General features: G+C 35.3%; 1 protein-coding gene and 1 long non-coding RNA gene across 7 annotated transcripts in view; both read left to right on the top strand.

Moving 5' to 3' along the window:
- RABGAP1L (RAB GTPase activating protein 1 like) overlaps nucleotides 1–14,581 on the top strand; it is an 891,828-nt gene that overhangs the window by 351,492 nt on the left and 525,755 nt on the right. The window lies entirely within an intron of this gene.
- On the top strand, nucleotides 909–10,434 carry LOC119526325. The gene is made up of 3 exons (XR_005215161.1): nucleotides 909–4,083; nucleotides 8,115–8,269; nucleotides 9,449–10,434. It is a non-coding gene; the product is annotated as an uncharacterized LOC119526325 (long non-coding RNA).

Raw genomic sequence — 14,581 nt, 5'->3', positions numbered from 1 at the left:
AAGTTAACACATATACCTTCTACGTACTAGGTGCTTTTCCAAGTCACTGAAGTAGTTGTACCATGATTTAAACTCATGTAGTCTGGCTGAATACCATAATAATTTTATCATTTTTCCTTAACCAAATGAACAGAATAATTTCTTGCAAAGCAGAATATTAAAAGACAGTAAATGGTCAGATTTCCATGAGTTTGATTTTCAGTGAAAGATTTCAGAGAATCATTAGTTCTTCCTGTGTCTTTCAGAATAGTCAATGAACTGGAGGGTCTTTAGAGAAGACCACAGAGATTTCTTATGAGATAATATGAATGTTAAGATATTGCCTCCACTTTTTCATATACTTACCTATTTTCCCTTCCATAATTAACACCATTTTATTCCAGACAACTCTGTAAGAAGATGCATTTTAGCTTTCACTGAAACTTATCTCTAAATTTAGCCTCCCCTAATTCCAGTCCCTACCACGTAGCCAACTTAACCTTTTTCATCCTCAATTAAAATTTAAGTTGTTTAAATTTTTAATTTTTTTAAATAAATGATGTTCCATAAGGAAATTTAGGGAATATTTAAAAGGATATAAAAGAGGAACCCATTGTTCCATTACTCAGATGTAATCATACATAACTCAAATTTGGAGGCCTTTTTCCTTCTATTTTTTCCACTATGGATTAGGACTTTTTCTATGTGAGAATTTTTTATGTAGTTATTTATATTGTAAGCATTTTTACATGCTGTTGCATGCTCTTTATAAACATATTTATAAATAAAGCTTTTTTCCATATATAACATTATTTTCTTACAGTTCTTAATACAGAGAAATACTGAGTCAAACAATATGAAGATATTTTAAGATTATTTATACGAATTGCCAAATTCTTTCCAAACAGATTGAACCAGTTTATCTTCACACTAGTATCATGCCAAACTATGTTTTTTTCCATGAATTTGTCAGCAGCAATTCTACATTAATAATATTATTAAGGGGATTACATTAAATAAATAAAAGGGATTAATTTTCACTTTGTTCCCTCCTTGCCTGTATAAGAGATTTCTTTGTTAATGTGGTTATTTGTTGTATATTTGTTCTTTGCAGTAAAATTTAAAAAAATGAAGATTTTTTAGCTAGGATGTATCTGTTGAGTCTCTTTCAAACCAAGGTGCCTCGAATTCTTTATTTCAAAAGTCTTTGAGCTGAGATCATCATCTCACTCTAAGAAACGCTTACCATTTACTCTCCACTTCTTTGTTGTTATTTTAAGAATCTTGTGTTATTTTAAAATAACACATAAGACCATGTGTTATTTTAAGAATCTTGACTTCCATCAGTGCTGCTCTACTGTTATTGGTGCCATGTCCAGTATGGCCTATCTCATTGTATCCGATTGTCTTGTGTATGCCACACAGCCACCTATATACTGGGATTTGAGAAAGGCTTGGAAAAATCTTTCCATAAGATTCTTCTACCTCTCTTGTAGCAGTGATATCCCTACTGGCCTCCCAGGTCTTAAGGTAGGGGAGGGTCTTTTCCTAAGGAGAAACTTTGGAGGTATGTGTCCTTGGTATGTATGTAGTTATCAAGATTTCAACTATTAAGAGCTGAGGACCCCAGGGGTGTTTTTGATAGTTATGATTTCCCTAACTTGAAGAAACATGGGTATGGTTCCCATAGTGATGGCTGCGGGATAAGCAAGTGAGTGGCTTTATCGCTTTTGGAGATGTCACACCTGGTGTGGCTGTCTAAGGAGCAAGGATGCCTGTAAGTCTATAACTTCTCTCCTTTCTATGTCTTTTACATCTCTTTGGTTCCTCAGAGTACTTCGTATATATAGTGGCTACTCAGTTATTTGTCAAACTTAGTGCAAAGGTGTTCTATCTATAGTCATTTACTTGGAGAGCAGAATTGAATTTAATTGTCAGAATTAGCATTATTTCTTGTCTCTCCTCAGCAGTTCTCTGTCCCAACTAAGATGAGGCTGTGGTTGGACTGGAAATCACTCCAAGATCCTTTTCCTATCTGCCTTTCTATTATACTATAAATGGGGGAGCTATGGAAAAGATTAGTTTAGAAGAGTTGGAAGGTTATTTAATTAGCTATCATTTAATATAGCTATCTGTTCTAATTGAAGTCTTTCTTCCAATATCCACACTCAGTGGGCTTATAAGCTTTCCTGGAACAGTATCTTAAAGGATGGTAAATACACTTTGTGGTAGCTCTGATTTTTAGATAACTTTTATTTACATTCAGCTGAAATTTACATTCTGACTTCTTCCCACAGTGATAAAATAGAAAAAAATTAAAATTCTTACTTTATTCAAGAACCTTCTATATAGTTAACCATTGTTTCTATCTCAACTCTTCTCCCAGTCTTGAACCATTCCTAGTAAAATATGGCTCATCACCACCATTCTGACTGCTTTTCCCTTATGTGCTCTAGTATATTCTTCTTTAAATGGTGTTCAGAGCTGAATATAGTGGTCTATAGTGATATAGCCAGCAACAGTAGAGTTTGGGATCATCTTTCCCCCTTGGTTTAAGTACTGTACTGCTATTTATTTAGCCCCAGAATCAATTAGATCTCCTTAATAGTTATATTTTACCACTTACTGAATTTTTTTCAATAAAACCACTGTCTTTTTCATATTTGCTTAATTATATGGTTCTCCTCACTACTTGTACAATGGTTTGTGTTTATTTTTAACACAATTTTAGACCCTAACTTTATTTCCCTTAAGCTGTCATCTTGTTAGAGTTGGCTTAGTTGTTCCAGTCTTTCTGCAACTTGCTTCTGTCATCCAATATATTTATTAAACTTTTGCCATGTAACTGTGATAAAACGTATCTTTAATGTATTAACCAGATAACTGATTTAAAAAATTAAACAATCCCAAACCCTATCTGTGTCAGGGGTCCCCAAATCTACCCCCATGTTTGGTGATTTGTTGGAGGGACTCATAAGATTTCACATATAGTCTTACTCATCACTAAGATTTATTACAGCAAAATGATACAAAGCAAAATTAGCAAAGGGACCAGGTGCAAGCTTTTAAGAACCCTCTCCTAAGTGGAGTCACACAGGATGTACTTAATCCCTCCAGAAACAAGTTGTGAGAATTCCCTAAGTGTTGTCAACCAGAGAAGCTCATTAGAGACTCAGTGCCCAAAGTTTTTATTAGAGGCTGGTAATGTAGGTACCCTCTGCCTAGCACCTACCAAAATTCCAGTCTCCCAGGAGGAAAACAGGTGTTTAGCATAATCCACATTGTTTACACAAAATTCTAGGCACAGTGAGTCACTCTACTCTTATCATTTAGGGGAAATTTTATATCAGTGTATTTAACTATTTATCAGCCAAGTTCTCAAAAGCCAGCCAGGAACCAACCTTGCAAGCAGGACTTTCTAAGGATAGGCAGTCTCAGACCTGGTATGTTAACTCCTTTCTGCAACATTAAGTTATGTTGGTATTTACTAGAATATATGTAAAGTATAAATATTTTAGGATATTGGTGGAATACAACTTCGTATATTACATGAAGAAGAATCATTCACTTCTCTGTTTTTATGCTCAAAGAAATAACTTTGAAAAGGGGGCCCTTTTTGATGAGATTAGAGCTTTTATTTTTATAGCAACAGACCTTTTGTGTGTAATATACCTTACCGTACCACTTGTCTTGATGTCTTCTTACCAGTAGTTTTAGTTATATAATTTTGGTAAGAACGTTCAACAACATTTGCCTTTCCTTTTTCCTCTTCATCACTAATTGCAAAGTATTTACTCATTTTCTAGGTTCCTGACTTCTAAATGGCTAAATTCAAAAGATGCCATACAATATTTAGAAACTAGTTTCCCTCTAATTTTTATTTTTATTTTAATCTTATTTATGATTGTTTAGGGTTAAGAAGAGAATTTTAAAAATTGGAAAAAAAATTAAATTTCAAGAATTATAATGTCTTACGTTGTAGAAAGATGCTGCTTATTTTACATTACCAGGAAATTGATGGGAATTCAGGAAACTTTTTTCACCTTTTAAGAAGTAGGCACTTAATTTGATGTAATCCAAATGGATGTTTTGTACTTGAAGAAGGTAAGGTATTATTTTCTAAGCTTATACTATATCCTAAACTATAAGGTTTTAAAATACCAAGAAAGAAATGTTTAAATCCTTTTGTTTATTCATTTAGCAAATCAAAGTATGATTTCATATGTGATTATTTGATAGCACTTATTGTAAAAAATTTTACCATTTGTATTCCATAACTACATTTAAAATATAGAAACATCTTGCCACAGATATCTTCAGCATTTGGGGTGTGTTTTATCAGGGAGATTCTTATGATGCCTTTTAGTGGAGATTTTTAAGATGATGAAAGATAATGATCTTTAGAGTTTTTATTTAAGTCCAGTTCTGCCCAGGAACAAATGAATGATTGGATGACTTTTTAAGATGATCCTTACAGAGCTATAATTTTGTGATGGTCTCCCCATCCCTAATTCATTGTTCTCTTTGGATATTTCCACAGAGAGCCCCTTCACTTTCAGGAATTAAACTATCCTTCTTCTGCTGAGTACTTTGAAATGGACCCTTCCAAATCTGGCTATGTGACTTTTTGTCAGTTTCATGTATTCAGCTCCTTTTGGCCTTTTAGCCATAGATTTCTCATAAAAAAAAAATTGAAACCTGAAAAATTATGAGGGGAGATCATTACTACCAACTCTTATTCTTTTAACAGAATATTTTTTGTTTGTACTATTTTGCTTTGTTTTCTTATTAATGTTATCGATACTAGTATCCTCCTGGATTTCCAGCTTATAGCCCTGTATATTTAATAAATGCTCATTGAGTGAAGACCATCACCAGGACTTTTTCTTCTCTCTCACTCACCATTTCATTCAAAATCCATTTTATACTGATTCTTTTTGCCTTTTAGGGCATCTCCAAGTAACTACTTAGATTACTTTCTTTTCGTCCATGGAAAGATCTTTTTTTTTTTCTTTGTTTTCATGTATGGTTTTTATTATATTTTTATGTACTTTGAATCATAGGTGCTTTGTTTAACTGATAACTTAAGGATCTAGCCCTCCACCCCACCTAAGAATGCTTTCATAACTATTAAGGTGGTCTCTTCCATTGTTAGACAACTCTGTGACTTAGAATGTGCTTTCTAAATGTGAGCCAAATCTTCCCCACAGAAATGCCCACTGTTTGTTTTTATGTCATTACTCTGGAGAAACATAGAAATTGTCTTTTCCCTTTTGGATATGGCTCTTCTGATAAATGGAAACTACTGGTATACCTTCTCTTCCCAGATTAAACATTATTTCTTCAATATTTTGCTTATTCATTCATTCAGTAAATATTTATTGAGTGCATCTTAGGTACGAGTCACTGTTTGAGATACTTGGAATATTGTGGTGAATGAGAATGATCAGCTCTCTTTTCTCATAGGTCTTACGTCCAAATAGATACAAACAAAAGTATTTCAAATTAAGATATCAACAAGTAAAATGTAAAGTAATCTTGGGTTTTGGTAAATGCTATGAAGAAAATAAAACAGGATATAGGATAACATAGAGATGGGAGGCTACTTTTCCATGTGTGTTGGTCTTTAAATCTCTCATTATCTCTGTGCCTTCTGTGGTGCATTGAATTGTGTACCCCAATTTAGACATGTTCTTGATCTTAGTCCACATTCTGATAGGTATGCATCCATTGTAAAATAGATATCAAGATGTTACTTCAGTTAAGTTGTGGCCCAACTGAGTCAAGCTGGACTCTATTCCAGATTGCTGGAATCTTTTATTGGCAGACTGAAAGTCAGATGGAGGGAAAAGCCATAAGGAGCAGCCAGAAGCTGGAAGTCAATGGAACCTGGAAGAGAAAGTAGAAGACACTTCTGTCTGCATTGCCATGTGACAGAGAAGCCAAGGACCAAGGTTCCCTGGCAGTCAGCCCCAGAATGACAAAGTCTTTGAGGAGAAAGGATCACCTTGCTGATGACTTTGATTTTGGAATTCTAGCCTCAAAACTGTGAGCCAGTAAATTCCTGATGTTTAAGCCAACCCCATTGTATGGGGTTTGTTTTAGCACCTGGGAAACTAAAGTACCCTTCAATACAACAATTTCTGTGGCCTTTTGCACTTTTCATTTGCCTATAATGACAAACTTCTAACCTGCTAATATTCTCTTGAATATAGAAAGGTAGGAGATTCTTGGTTATATATGAGATGGAACTATTTGGAAAACCACATCATTAAGGCCAATATTAAGATTTAAGACACAAAAATTTAGACCTTTGGGATTATTCTCAGACTTAGACACAGTACTCTCTAGCCCAGTGTGCTCTTGCAAAGTACAGTGGGACTAATAGTAGCGGTCTGTAGAAAGTGTGCCTTCGTTAGTGCAGCCCCAGATGTACTTAGCTGTTGTAATAGCAGGGTCACCATAGCTCTGTAGTGAACTTTCTCAGGTCTGTGGTATGTTACCTGTTCTTCAGCCAGATTTTTCCCAATCTGAACTTGGGAAATCAAGTTATTGAAACTAGTTGTCCAGCTTTACAGTCATTCCTGTAAAATTTAATCTCACTTATTCAGTTCTTTTAGTTATACGTGACTTTTTTGTATCTCAGTTGTCTTTCAAGTCAGCAATAATGATGTAGAATAGAAGAGCATCAAGAATAGAACTTAGCAAATTGTCTTCTTCTAAATCAGTTTTACTTCATTTAATTAACACATTTTGAGTATGGTCATACATTTATCTCTAACTCTTCCTAAATGTGTTAATACCTAGTTTTCCCCCCTTTTATTTTCAATTATTTTATGAGCTGTTGCCAAAGAGAATGACACATACTGATTAAGCCTAAACATGGAATCAAACTGATTTGGTTTTTAATTTTTGATCTTGTCTCTGGGTTCCTGAGTAATACCAGGTATGTTACCTAACCCTCTCTCACCCTTAGTTTTCTCCTCTGTAAACTGAGGGTTATAATTGTACCTGCCTTATGGGGTATTGGGGATTGAATCATGTCTCCCACAAAACGCGTGTTCAGGTCCCAACCCCTGGTCCTATGGGTGTGAACTCATTTGTAAATAGTGCCCTTGAAGATGTTATTAGTGAAGGTGTGCCCAAACTGAAGGAGGGTGGACCTTAATCCAATATGTCTGGAGACCTAATATACAAAGGAAGTTGGGCATGGTAAAAGAGAAGCCACAAGGAGCACCTAGAGGCTGGAAGTCAGTGAAACCTGGAAAAGAAAAGAGAAGACACTGCCATATGTATTGCCATGTGATGGAAAAGCCAAGGAACCCCAAAGAGTCCCAGACAGCCAGAAGATACTGACCCAGGGAGGAAGCAAGCCTTCTAGCCTATGAAACCATGTGCCAATAAATTCCTACTGTTAAGCCAACCCATTATATTTTATTTGTTTTAGCAGCTAGAAAACTAAAACACAGGGGTTTGTAAGATGATGAATATAAATCACCTATCACAGTGCCTGGCATGTAGAAGAGACCAATAAATGTTAGCAATATATCTTTAGTCATTTTCATTGAGTCTGCATAAATTAAATATACTTTCCTCATCTAAAAACACTTTAAATGAATATGCATAAATATAAGCACAAATACACATGTAACTTGTTTTTTGCAATTTATTGTTAAGGATGAAAACAGTGAAACCAACTTTATTTTTTAAGTTTTACAAGTGATCTGTCTAGAATTTTATTAGATGAACATTAAACTTACCATCTCTTAAATCCATTATTTTCTTATTGAAAGCTTTGTCTTCTTTCTGATGATTTGTCATCTTTCTGGTGGTCCACAATTTCTCAAATATTAGTGATAATATCAGTTCTTTCAGTAGTTCTCTTGGTTTATCTTTGAGCCTAGTTAAAAATGAGGCATAGGGATGGGGGCAGGTGCTGAAAGTAATTGGGAATTTTCTGGGTATTTCACTTTGCCATGGCTCTCTGGTCTCTGTTAGTACATAGGGAGTAGACTTTTCTATAGAAGCAGGGAAGAGAAATAACATTTGTACCACAGCTACTGTAGGACAAGCACTGTGAATGCTTCCTTATATATGTTATTTTATTTAACCCTTTTAATGATTCCATTCCACAGGCAAAGAAATTGAGCCTCAGAATTTAAATATCTTGGTCATCATATATCTGCTAAGTGGGAGAGTATACGGAATTTGAATCCAATTTTTTCCTGACACCAAAACCATGTCCTTTCCATTCTGATACCTGCTGCCTCCCATTTCTCCATTATATTTGGTAATTGACGTTATACTGACTTGTGAATTAATCTGAAACCACTGTTCTTTCTTTTCATTAGGCATGTCTTGCAGGAAACTAATCAAGATTTGCTGTAGAAGAGATTTTCAAAGAGAGATAATTGATGAGGATTATGACTAAAGTTGACAAATTTTCCTAGATGGGAAAACTTCAATATTTTAGAACTATTTTAGAATCATAGAATCTTAAATTTGGAAGAGACCTTCATGGTCATGAGTTTTTGTTTTCTGGTCCTGTAACAGTCATGTATGTGGGATTACATTGATAATGAGGTCATTTTAGTATTTCTGTATCAAATATTTTGGTTGAGATATAAGACCAACTCCTGCATTTCTTTATAATACTTTTCTACAGTACAATGTATTTTAAAAGTTTCTTTTGTATTTCTGTAATCTCATGGATATACACCAGTACAAACTTGATATATGTGAATTAGGATAAGTGAATAGAAAGTTTAGGATTCTTCCATACATTGAGAGTTGCCGTGGTGTTCTAGTTCATCACAGAAGGATCCTAAAGACTTCCACTAGGAGAGGGTTTTGTACATAACAAATGAGTACAGATAGGCCAATTTTGTATTTAATAAATTTGCTTTTTATTTTTTATATGAATCCATCCTGATCACTGATCAATGACAAATTCAGATCTATATTAGTTTTGTGATCTTGTTAGCGTTATAGCATAAAATAGTTATCTACTTTGAATTTAAACAGATATTATTGATGAATTAAAATTAAACAGGATCCATATGAAGGAGTGGACAGGCATTTTGTGGAAATATCAGTGAATTTCAAATAATGATTAGTTCCTTAGGCTAATATTGGACATTATCACTCTAAAAATCTAAAGAAAAAAATTTTAAAGTCAGAGAAGAAGAAATAGATACTGACACATATATGTAAAATTATTCCCATTACCTCCTGTTAGAATCTAAGTACCATGGGGACAGGGACTTTGTCACTTTAACCTAGAGAAGTATCCCACACATGTAGGTGTTCAATAAGAATTGCATTTCTAATGGTTTATAATTTTTTCCTAAATTTCTAGATGTAATTCGCTTAGTGTTTTATACAAAAGCTAAGAACAGGAAGTGCTTATATAGGATAATTATGTCAAATGCATGGCTATGTGTATTTATACTCATGTGTCTTTATCTAGTATTGGAGAAAAACAGCTGTGACTTATAACAACCTCCCCTAAATTGCAATGTCAGGTAAGTACTGCTGCTTTGATTTATTGTCCTAGACAATGGGCTCAAATCTTTGTGTGTGTGTATAATTGAATGTGAGTACATTGGTTGAAAAGGGAAATTACTTTGGTTACAAAATACCAGAAAGTTTCATATTGTTGCCTGTATCATTCTAGCAATAAAATTACTGCTTTCTAGTAAATCAGGTCTTCTCTCTGATGTGAATTAATCCTTCTACACCACTAAAACTAATCCAGCATTTGTCAGAAGTATAAGCTGTGAACACTTTACGTAAGATTTACTGGTAATGCTTATTAGAATTGTGGCTCCAGAAACCGCCAAAGATCCACTAAATCAGAATATCTTGGATGTGGGTCTCTGGAACCTGAATTTTTGACAAACCCTGCAGGTGATTTCTCTGCAATCAACTAAAAACTTTTCTGGTATCCCCTTTAAAGCCTAGGGGAGCCAGGTATTGAAGAATCGAGCTGCCTAGAAAGGGAGGAGGGGAAACACACTTGTAGTTCTACAATGGCAGAGTTCTCTTTGGTACTACGAAAACTTCAGCTTGTGTGTTTCATTATTTCTTGACTTTGGCTGTATGATCTAGTTCTCTCTGTAGTCATAACGCACCTTGATTGTCTTAGCACTTGCATAGGCCACTACTGCATTTGACATGTACCTACAGCATAACTTCATCTCACAGAGTAGATACCATTTTACGTATTGATTCATCTTATTCTCACTTCTCTATCATCAACTCAAAACTGGCTCTTTCAGAGCTTAAATCAGACACTCATTCTTGTCTCTCAAAACTTAGGTCAAAAAATTGAATCCCACATTTTGTGCTGGTTTGGTTGTATTATGTCCCCCAAAATATCATGTTCTTCAGTGCAGTCTTGTGGGGGCACTCATGTTAGTGTTGATTAGGTTGGACTCCTTTGATTATTTCCATGGAGATGTGACTCAATCAACTGTAGGTGAAACATTTGATTGAATTATTTCCATGGAGATATGGACCCAGCCCTTTCAGGGTGGGTCTTGATTTAATCACTGGAGTCCTATAAAAGAGCTCACAAACAGAAGGACCTCTGAGCAGCTAAGAATGACATTTTGGAGAGCATCTGAGAGAGACATTTTCGAGACGGTCGCTGAAAGCAGACTTTTGCTGACACTTTGGAGATGCTAGCCCAGTGTTTGCTCCAGAGAAGCTAAGAGAAGACAGCACCCCAAGAGCTACATTTTGAAGAATGCACGGGAGCTGAGAGAGGTGCTGGACACAACTTGTGTTCAGCAGACTCCAGCCATGTGCCTTCTTAGCTAACAGAGTTTTTCCGGATGCCATTGGCCTTCCTTCAGTGAAGGTATACTCGTGTTGATGCCTTAATTTGGACATTTTCATGGCCTTCGGACTGTAAATTTGTAATGAAATAAACCCCCTTTATAAAAGCCAATCCATTTCTGGCATTTTGCATAATGGCAGCATTAGCAACCTGGAACACATATGTATTCTGTGTGAACTTATTTGTGTCGGTCAAGTAAATGGTAATGTTACAAAAACAGTGATGCTGAATTAATTTTCCAAAAGTAATGATATGTTTTTACTGATGCATCCATGTTGTAATACCTGGACCTCAATGCCTGCATTCTAGAACGCAATCAGAGAACAGAGCACACCAATTAACTTATACATAGATCAAATCCCTGACCATTGGCTTTGCACCCTAGCCAATTAAAAGCTTCAGAAGTTGGATTTTGCTTGAATATTTATCTAATTTCCATGGTTGACAGTTAAGAGTGCTGACACTATGTATTAAGCTTTTTTTGTATCCCCTGAAGTAACTAACTAGTACAGTGGTTTATATGTTGTAGAAATTTAGAAAAAAAATCTTGATTTATTGGTACTTATTATATTTCAATACTTGGGTCTTTCAGCCAGTTGACATGGACTGCTTTGGAAAGGATTTACTAGGGTTTTTAATTTTTTTTGTATGTAATTTTTTGTCTTTAAATTACAACATACTTTTCACTTAGCTATCTTGCCAAAGCTCCTTTTTGATTGACTATAGTTATTGCCTTGCTCGTATATTAGTCATCTTAAAGAATTAGTATTCTTTTCTGTTTGAGTTAAAAAAAATTTTGCGATTTACATTGGGGATACAAAGATATTAAGGCAACATTCACTCTCTCTAACAGGGAAGATAAAATTATTCAAATTCATTTTAAATGCCCCAAAATACCTGTTAGGGAGTAATTTATTTAGAAAGATGAGAACTTCTCCATATATTAGAAATTTTGCCAAATTTGACAAAATCTTGGAAAAGTAGTTACATATTAGAGTTTAATATTAGGCAATTATTAAATTTTTTTACAAGAACTTGAACATATCCAGATCAGATCTAAATACTGACACAAACAGCTCCAACTTACTGACCTCCAAAACAAACCCCATTCAACTGTTGGGTATTGGCTTTTGTGGACGCTACATTAAATTGTTCTGTATGATATAGATGTTGTAGAGCCATGCCTTGGTGGACTTTGAGCAATGCAAATTCATAATGATTGCAGTCTCTTAGGAAGCTTAATCTTGCTGCAGAACGCAGAATTTATTATAGGTAACAGGGAGACCACATAGGAGAACAAATTAATAATCTAGGCTTGAGATGATAAGAGGAGTGGCATTGAGAAAGAAAGCAAGGGATGGAAAGAAAAGTAATAGTATAAATGAGTCTACAGGACCTAGTGGCTGATGGCATACAGAGGACAAAGTATGAGGTAGAACTTTCTGATGAGACCTGAAATGAATTTTTTATCCACTTTTCCTAAAGCGAAGAAGCAATTTTAAAATGTAATCGTGTCTAGAGTCTCAAAGACAACACCAGTTTTCGTGATTTTCTAGAAGGTTTTACAGAATTCAGGATATAGTCGTACTCGTGGCTATGATTTCTTACAATGAAAAGATACAAAGGAAAATAAAGCAAAGGGAAAAGGCACGTGGGGCAAAGTCCTGCGGAAACCAGGCACAAGCTTCCAAGATTCCTTTCCCAATGGAGTTGCACAGGATAAGCTACTTAGTGCAGATTTAGTTGTGACAGCATATGCAAAGAAGTGTTGTTTACCAGGGAAGCTCGCCTGAGCCTAGTAGTCCAGGTTTTTATCAGGGGCCAGTTACACGGGTGCCTTCTGTCTAGCATGTACCAAAATTCCAGTCCCAGAAAGAAAGCAGTTGTTCGGCATTAACCACAATGTACAAACAGTTTAGGCACAGTAAAACACCCTATCAGTTAGGGAATGATGAGAAAACTTCTGAAATCCAAGTTCCCAGATGCCAGCCAAGGGCCAGCCTTGCAAGCAGGCCTTTTTAAGGATAACATTCTCAGGCCTGCTGTGTTAACTGTTTTGTGCACAATAATATTCTAAACTAGAGAGGAAATATTAAATGGTTTTTAATTAAAACCAGTTAACTTGGTTTTCATTAAAGAAGCTTATGCATAATAGGAACAGATTTTAACCCTAAGCAGTCTTCTAGTTGGCCCACATATATTACAAGGATGCTTTTGACAAGTGTTAGAAAGAGGAAATAACTGAATACAGTGAAATGTTGCCATACCCTTTAAGGAACCGTGGAACAGTATTTTAGATTACGTTCTCTTATAAAGTAAGAATATCTATAGGATAACTTTGATAATAAATGCACGAATAGGTCAGAGAGGTGTGGCCACTTTATAGTTAATGTTGAATTAAAGAACTATTCCACATTATATTACTAAATGTCTGTGTTCTTTATTTTTTCATTAATTTGCTTCTTTATTATCTATTTGCAAGAGAGTACCTTATATAGTAGAATATTAACCCTTTTCATAAATGGTATGTTGTTACCTTCTCCCTTCCACTCCTCCCCCCACCCCACCCCACCCCCACAACAGAATGTTATTAGACAAGAGGTTTTTTATTTCTATTCAGTCTCTAGACAGATTCTATAACTTATCATGAGATTGTGTTTTGTTTGATTGCTAAAAAAATAGTCATGACTAAAATGTGAGCATGTTGAAAAACAAATGGGCTGTGTTTATTTAATTTCCAGGAGAGCCATTTGAGCAATTCAGTGTTTGTGAAAATCTACCCTCTATTTAAATGAACTTTTAAATTTCTTCAGATGAAATAAGCCATGAGCTAGCCCATTAGGTGGTTTTGAAAAACTCAGCATCAAGAACAGTGTTATCCAGGACCACTTCCAGAATAATATTTAGTTGAGATTTAAAAATGGAAATTAATGTTTCTTGAGTTCTGTGGCATGAATTTTTCTTAAGTGTTTGCCTAGAGTCTCACTGTTTAATTATTGATGTTAAACCAGATAAATGCAAAGAAAGATCCATTTTAGCTAAGTGATGAAAATGTTGTTAAGGCTAACCAAGAATTATGATGGGAAAAAATATATAATAATCACATTAAAGGGGATTTGACCTGGTCTCTGGTTTTTTGTCATAAAGCCAGGAAAGTGCCATTTATGTTGTTTATTTCACCCTGTGTTGTTTTCTCCAGAGCGCTGAAGAAGCCACGATGCATTCTGTGTTACCTTAGTAAAAATCCAGACCTTTCCACCCTTCACTCCCATTTTTATTATCATCTACTACATGGATCCCAAAGTTTTCCTGCCTTGCACTCCATGTGTCTCAAAGACACCTCTTTTGTTTATTTCTGTTTTGTTTTTGATAGAACATCTACTGCCCAGAGCTCTGGACAAGTTCTTACTCAAACTGTGAAGGAGAGAGGTAGAAACAGAATAGGCTCAAGGGTATTCAGAGGACAGGATGAGCATCACTCACTGACAGTGTTTTCCCCTCCTACACTTCATAGGGTCCTTTCTTCTCTTTGGATGATTTCTTATCCCAGATGCTCCTTGACAGTTAATAGGATAGTCTCCTCTCAGGCCAAGATTTCTTAGACATATGTGCTGATTTGTATATATTATGGCCCCCATATTTTATGTGCTGGTTTGTATATATTATTCTTTAATGCAATCTTGTGGGGGCAGATTGATTAATCTTTTTCATTAGGGTGTGACCTGATTGAATGTTTCCATGGAGATTTGGCCCCACCCA

This window comes from Choloepus didactylus, chromosome 2, assembly GCF_015220235.1.
Source record: "Choloepus didactylus isolate mChoDid1 chromosome 2, mChoDid1.pri, whole genome shotgun sequence".
NCBI lineage: Eukaryota > Metazoa > Chordata > Mammalia > Pilosa > Megalonychidae > Choloepus > Choloepus didactylus.
This window is presented reverse-complemented; position numbering and strand designations above follow the sequence as displayed.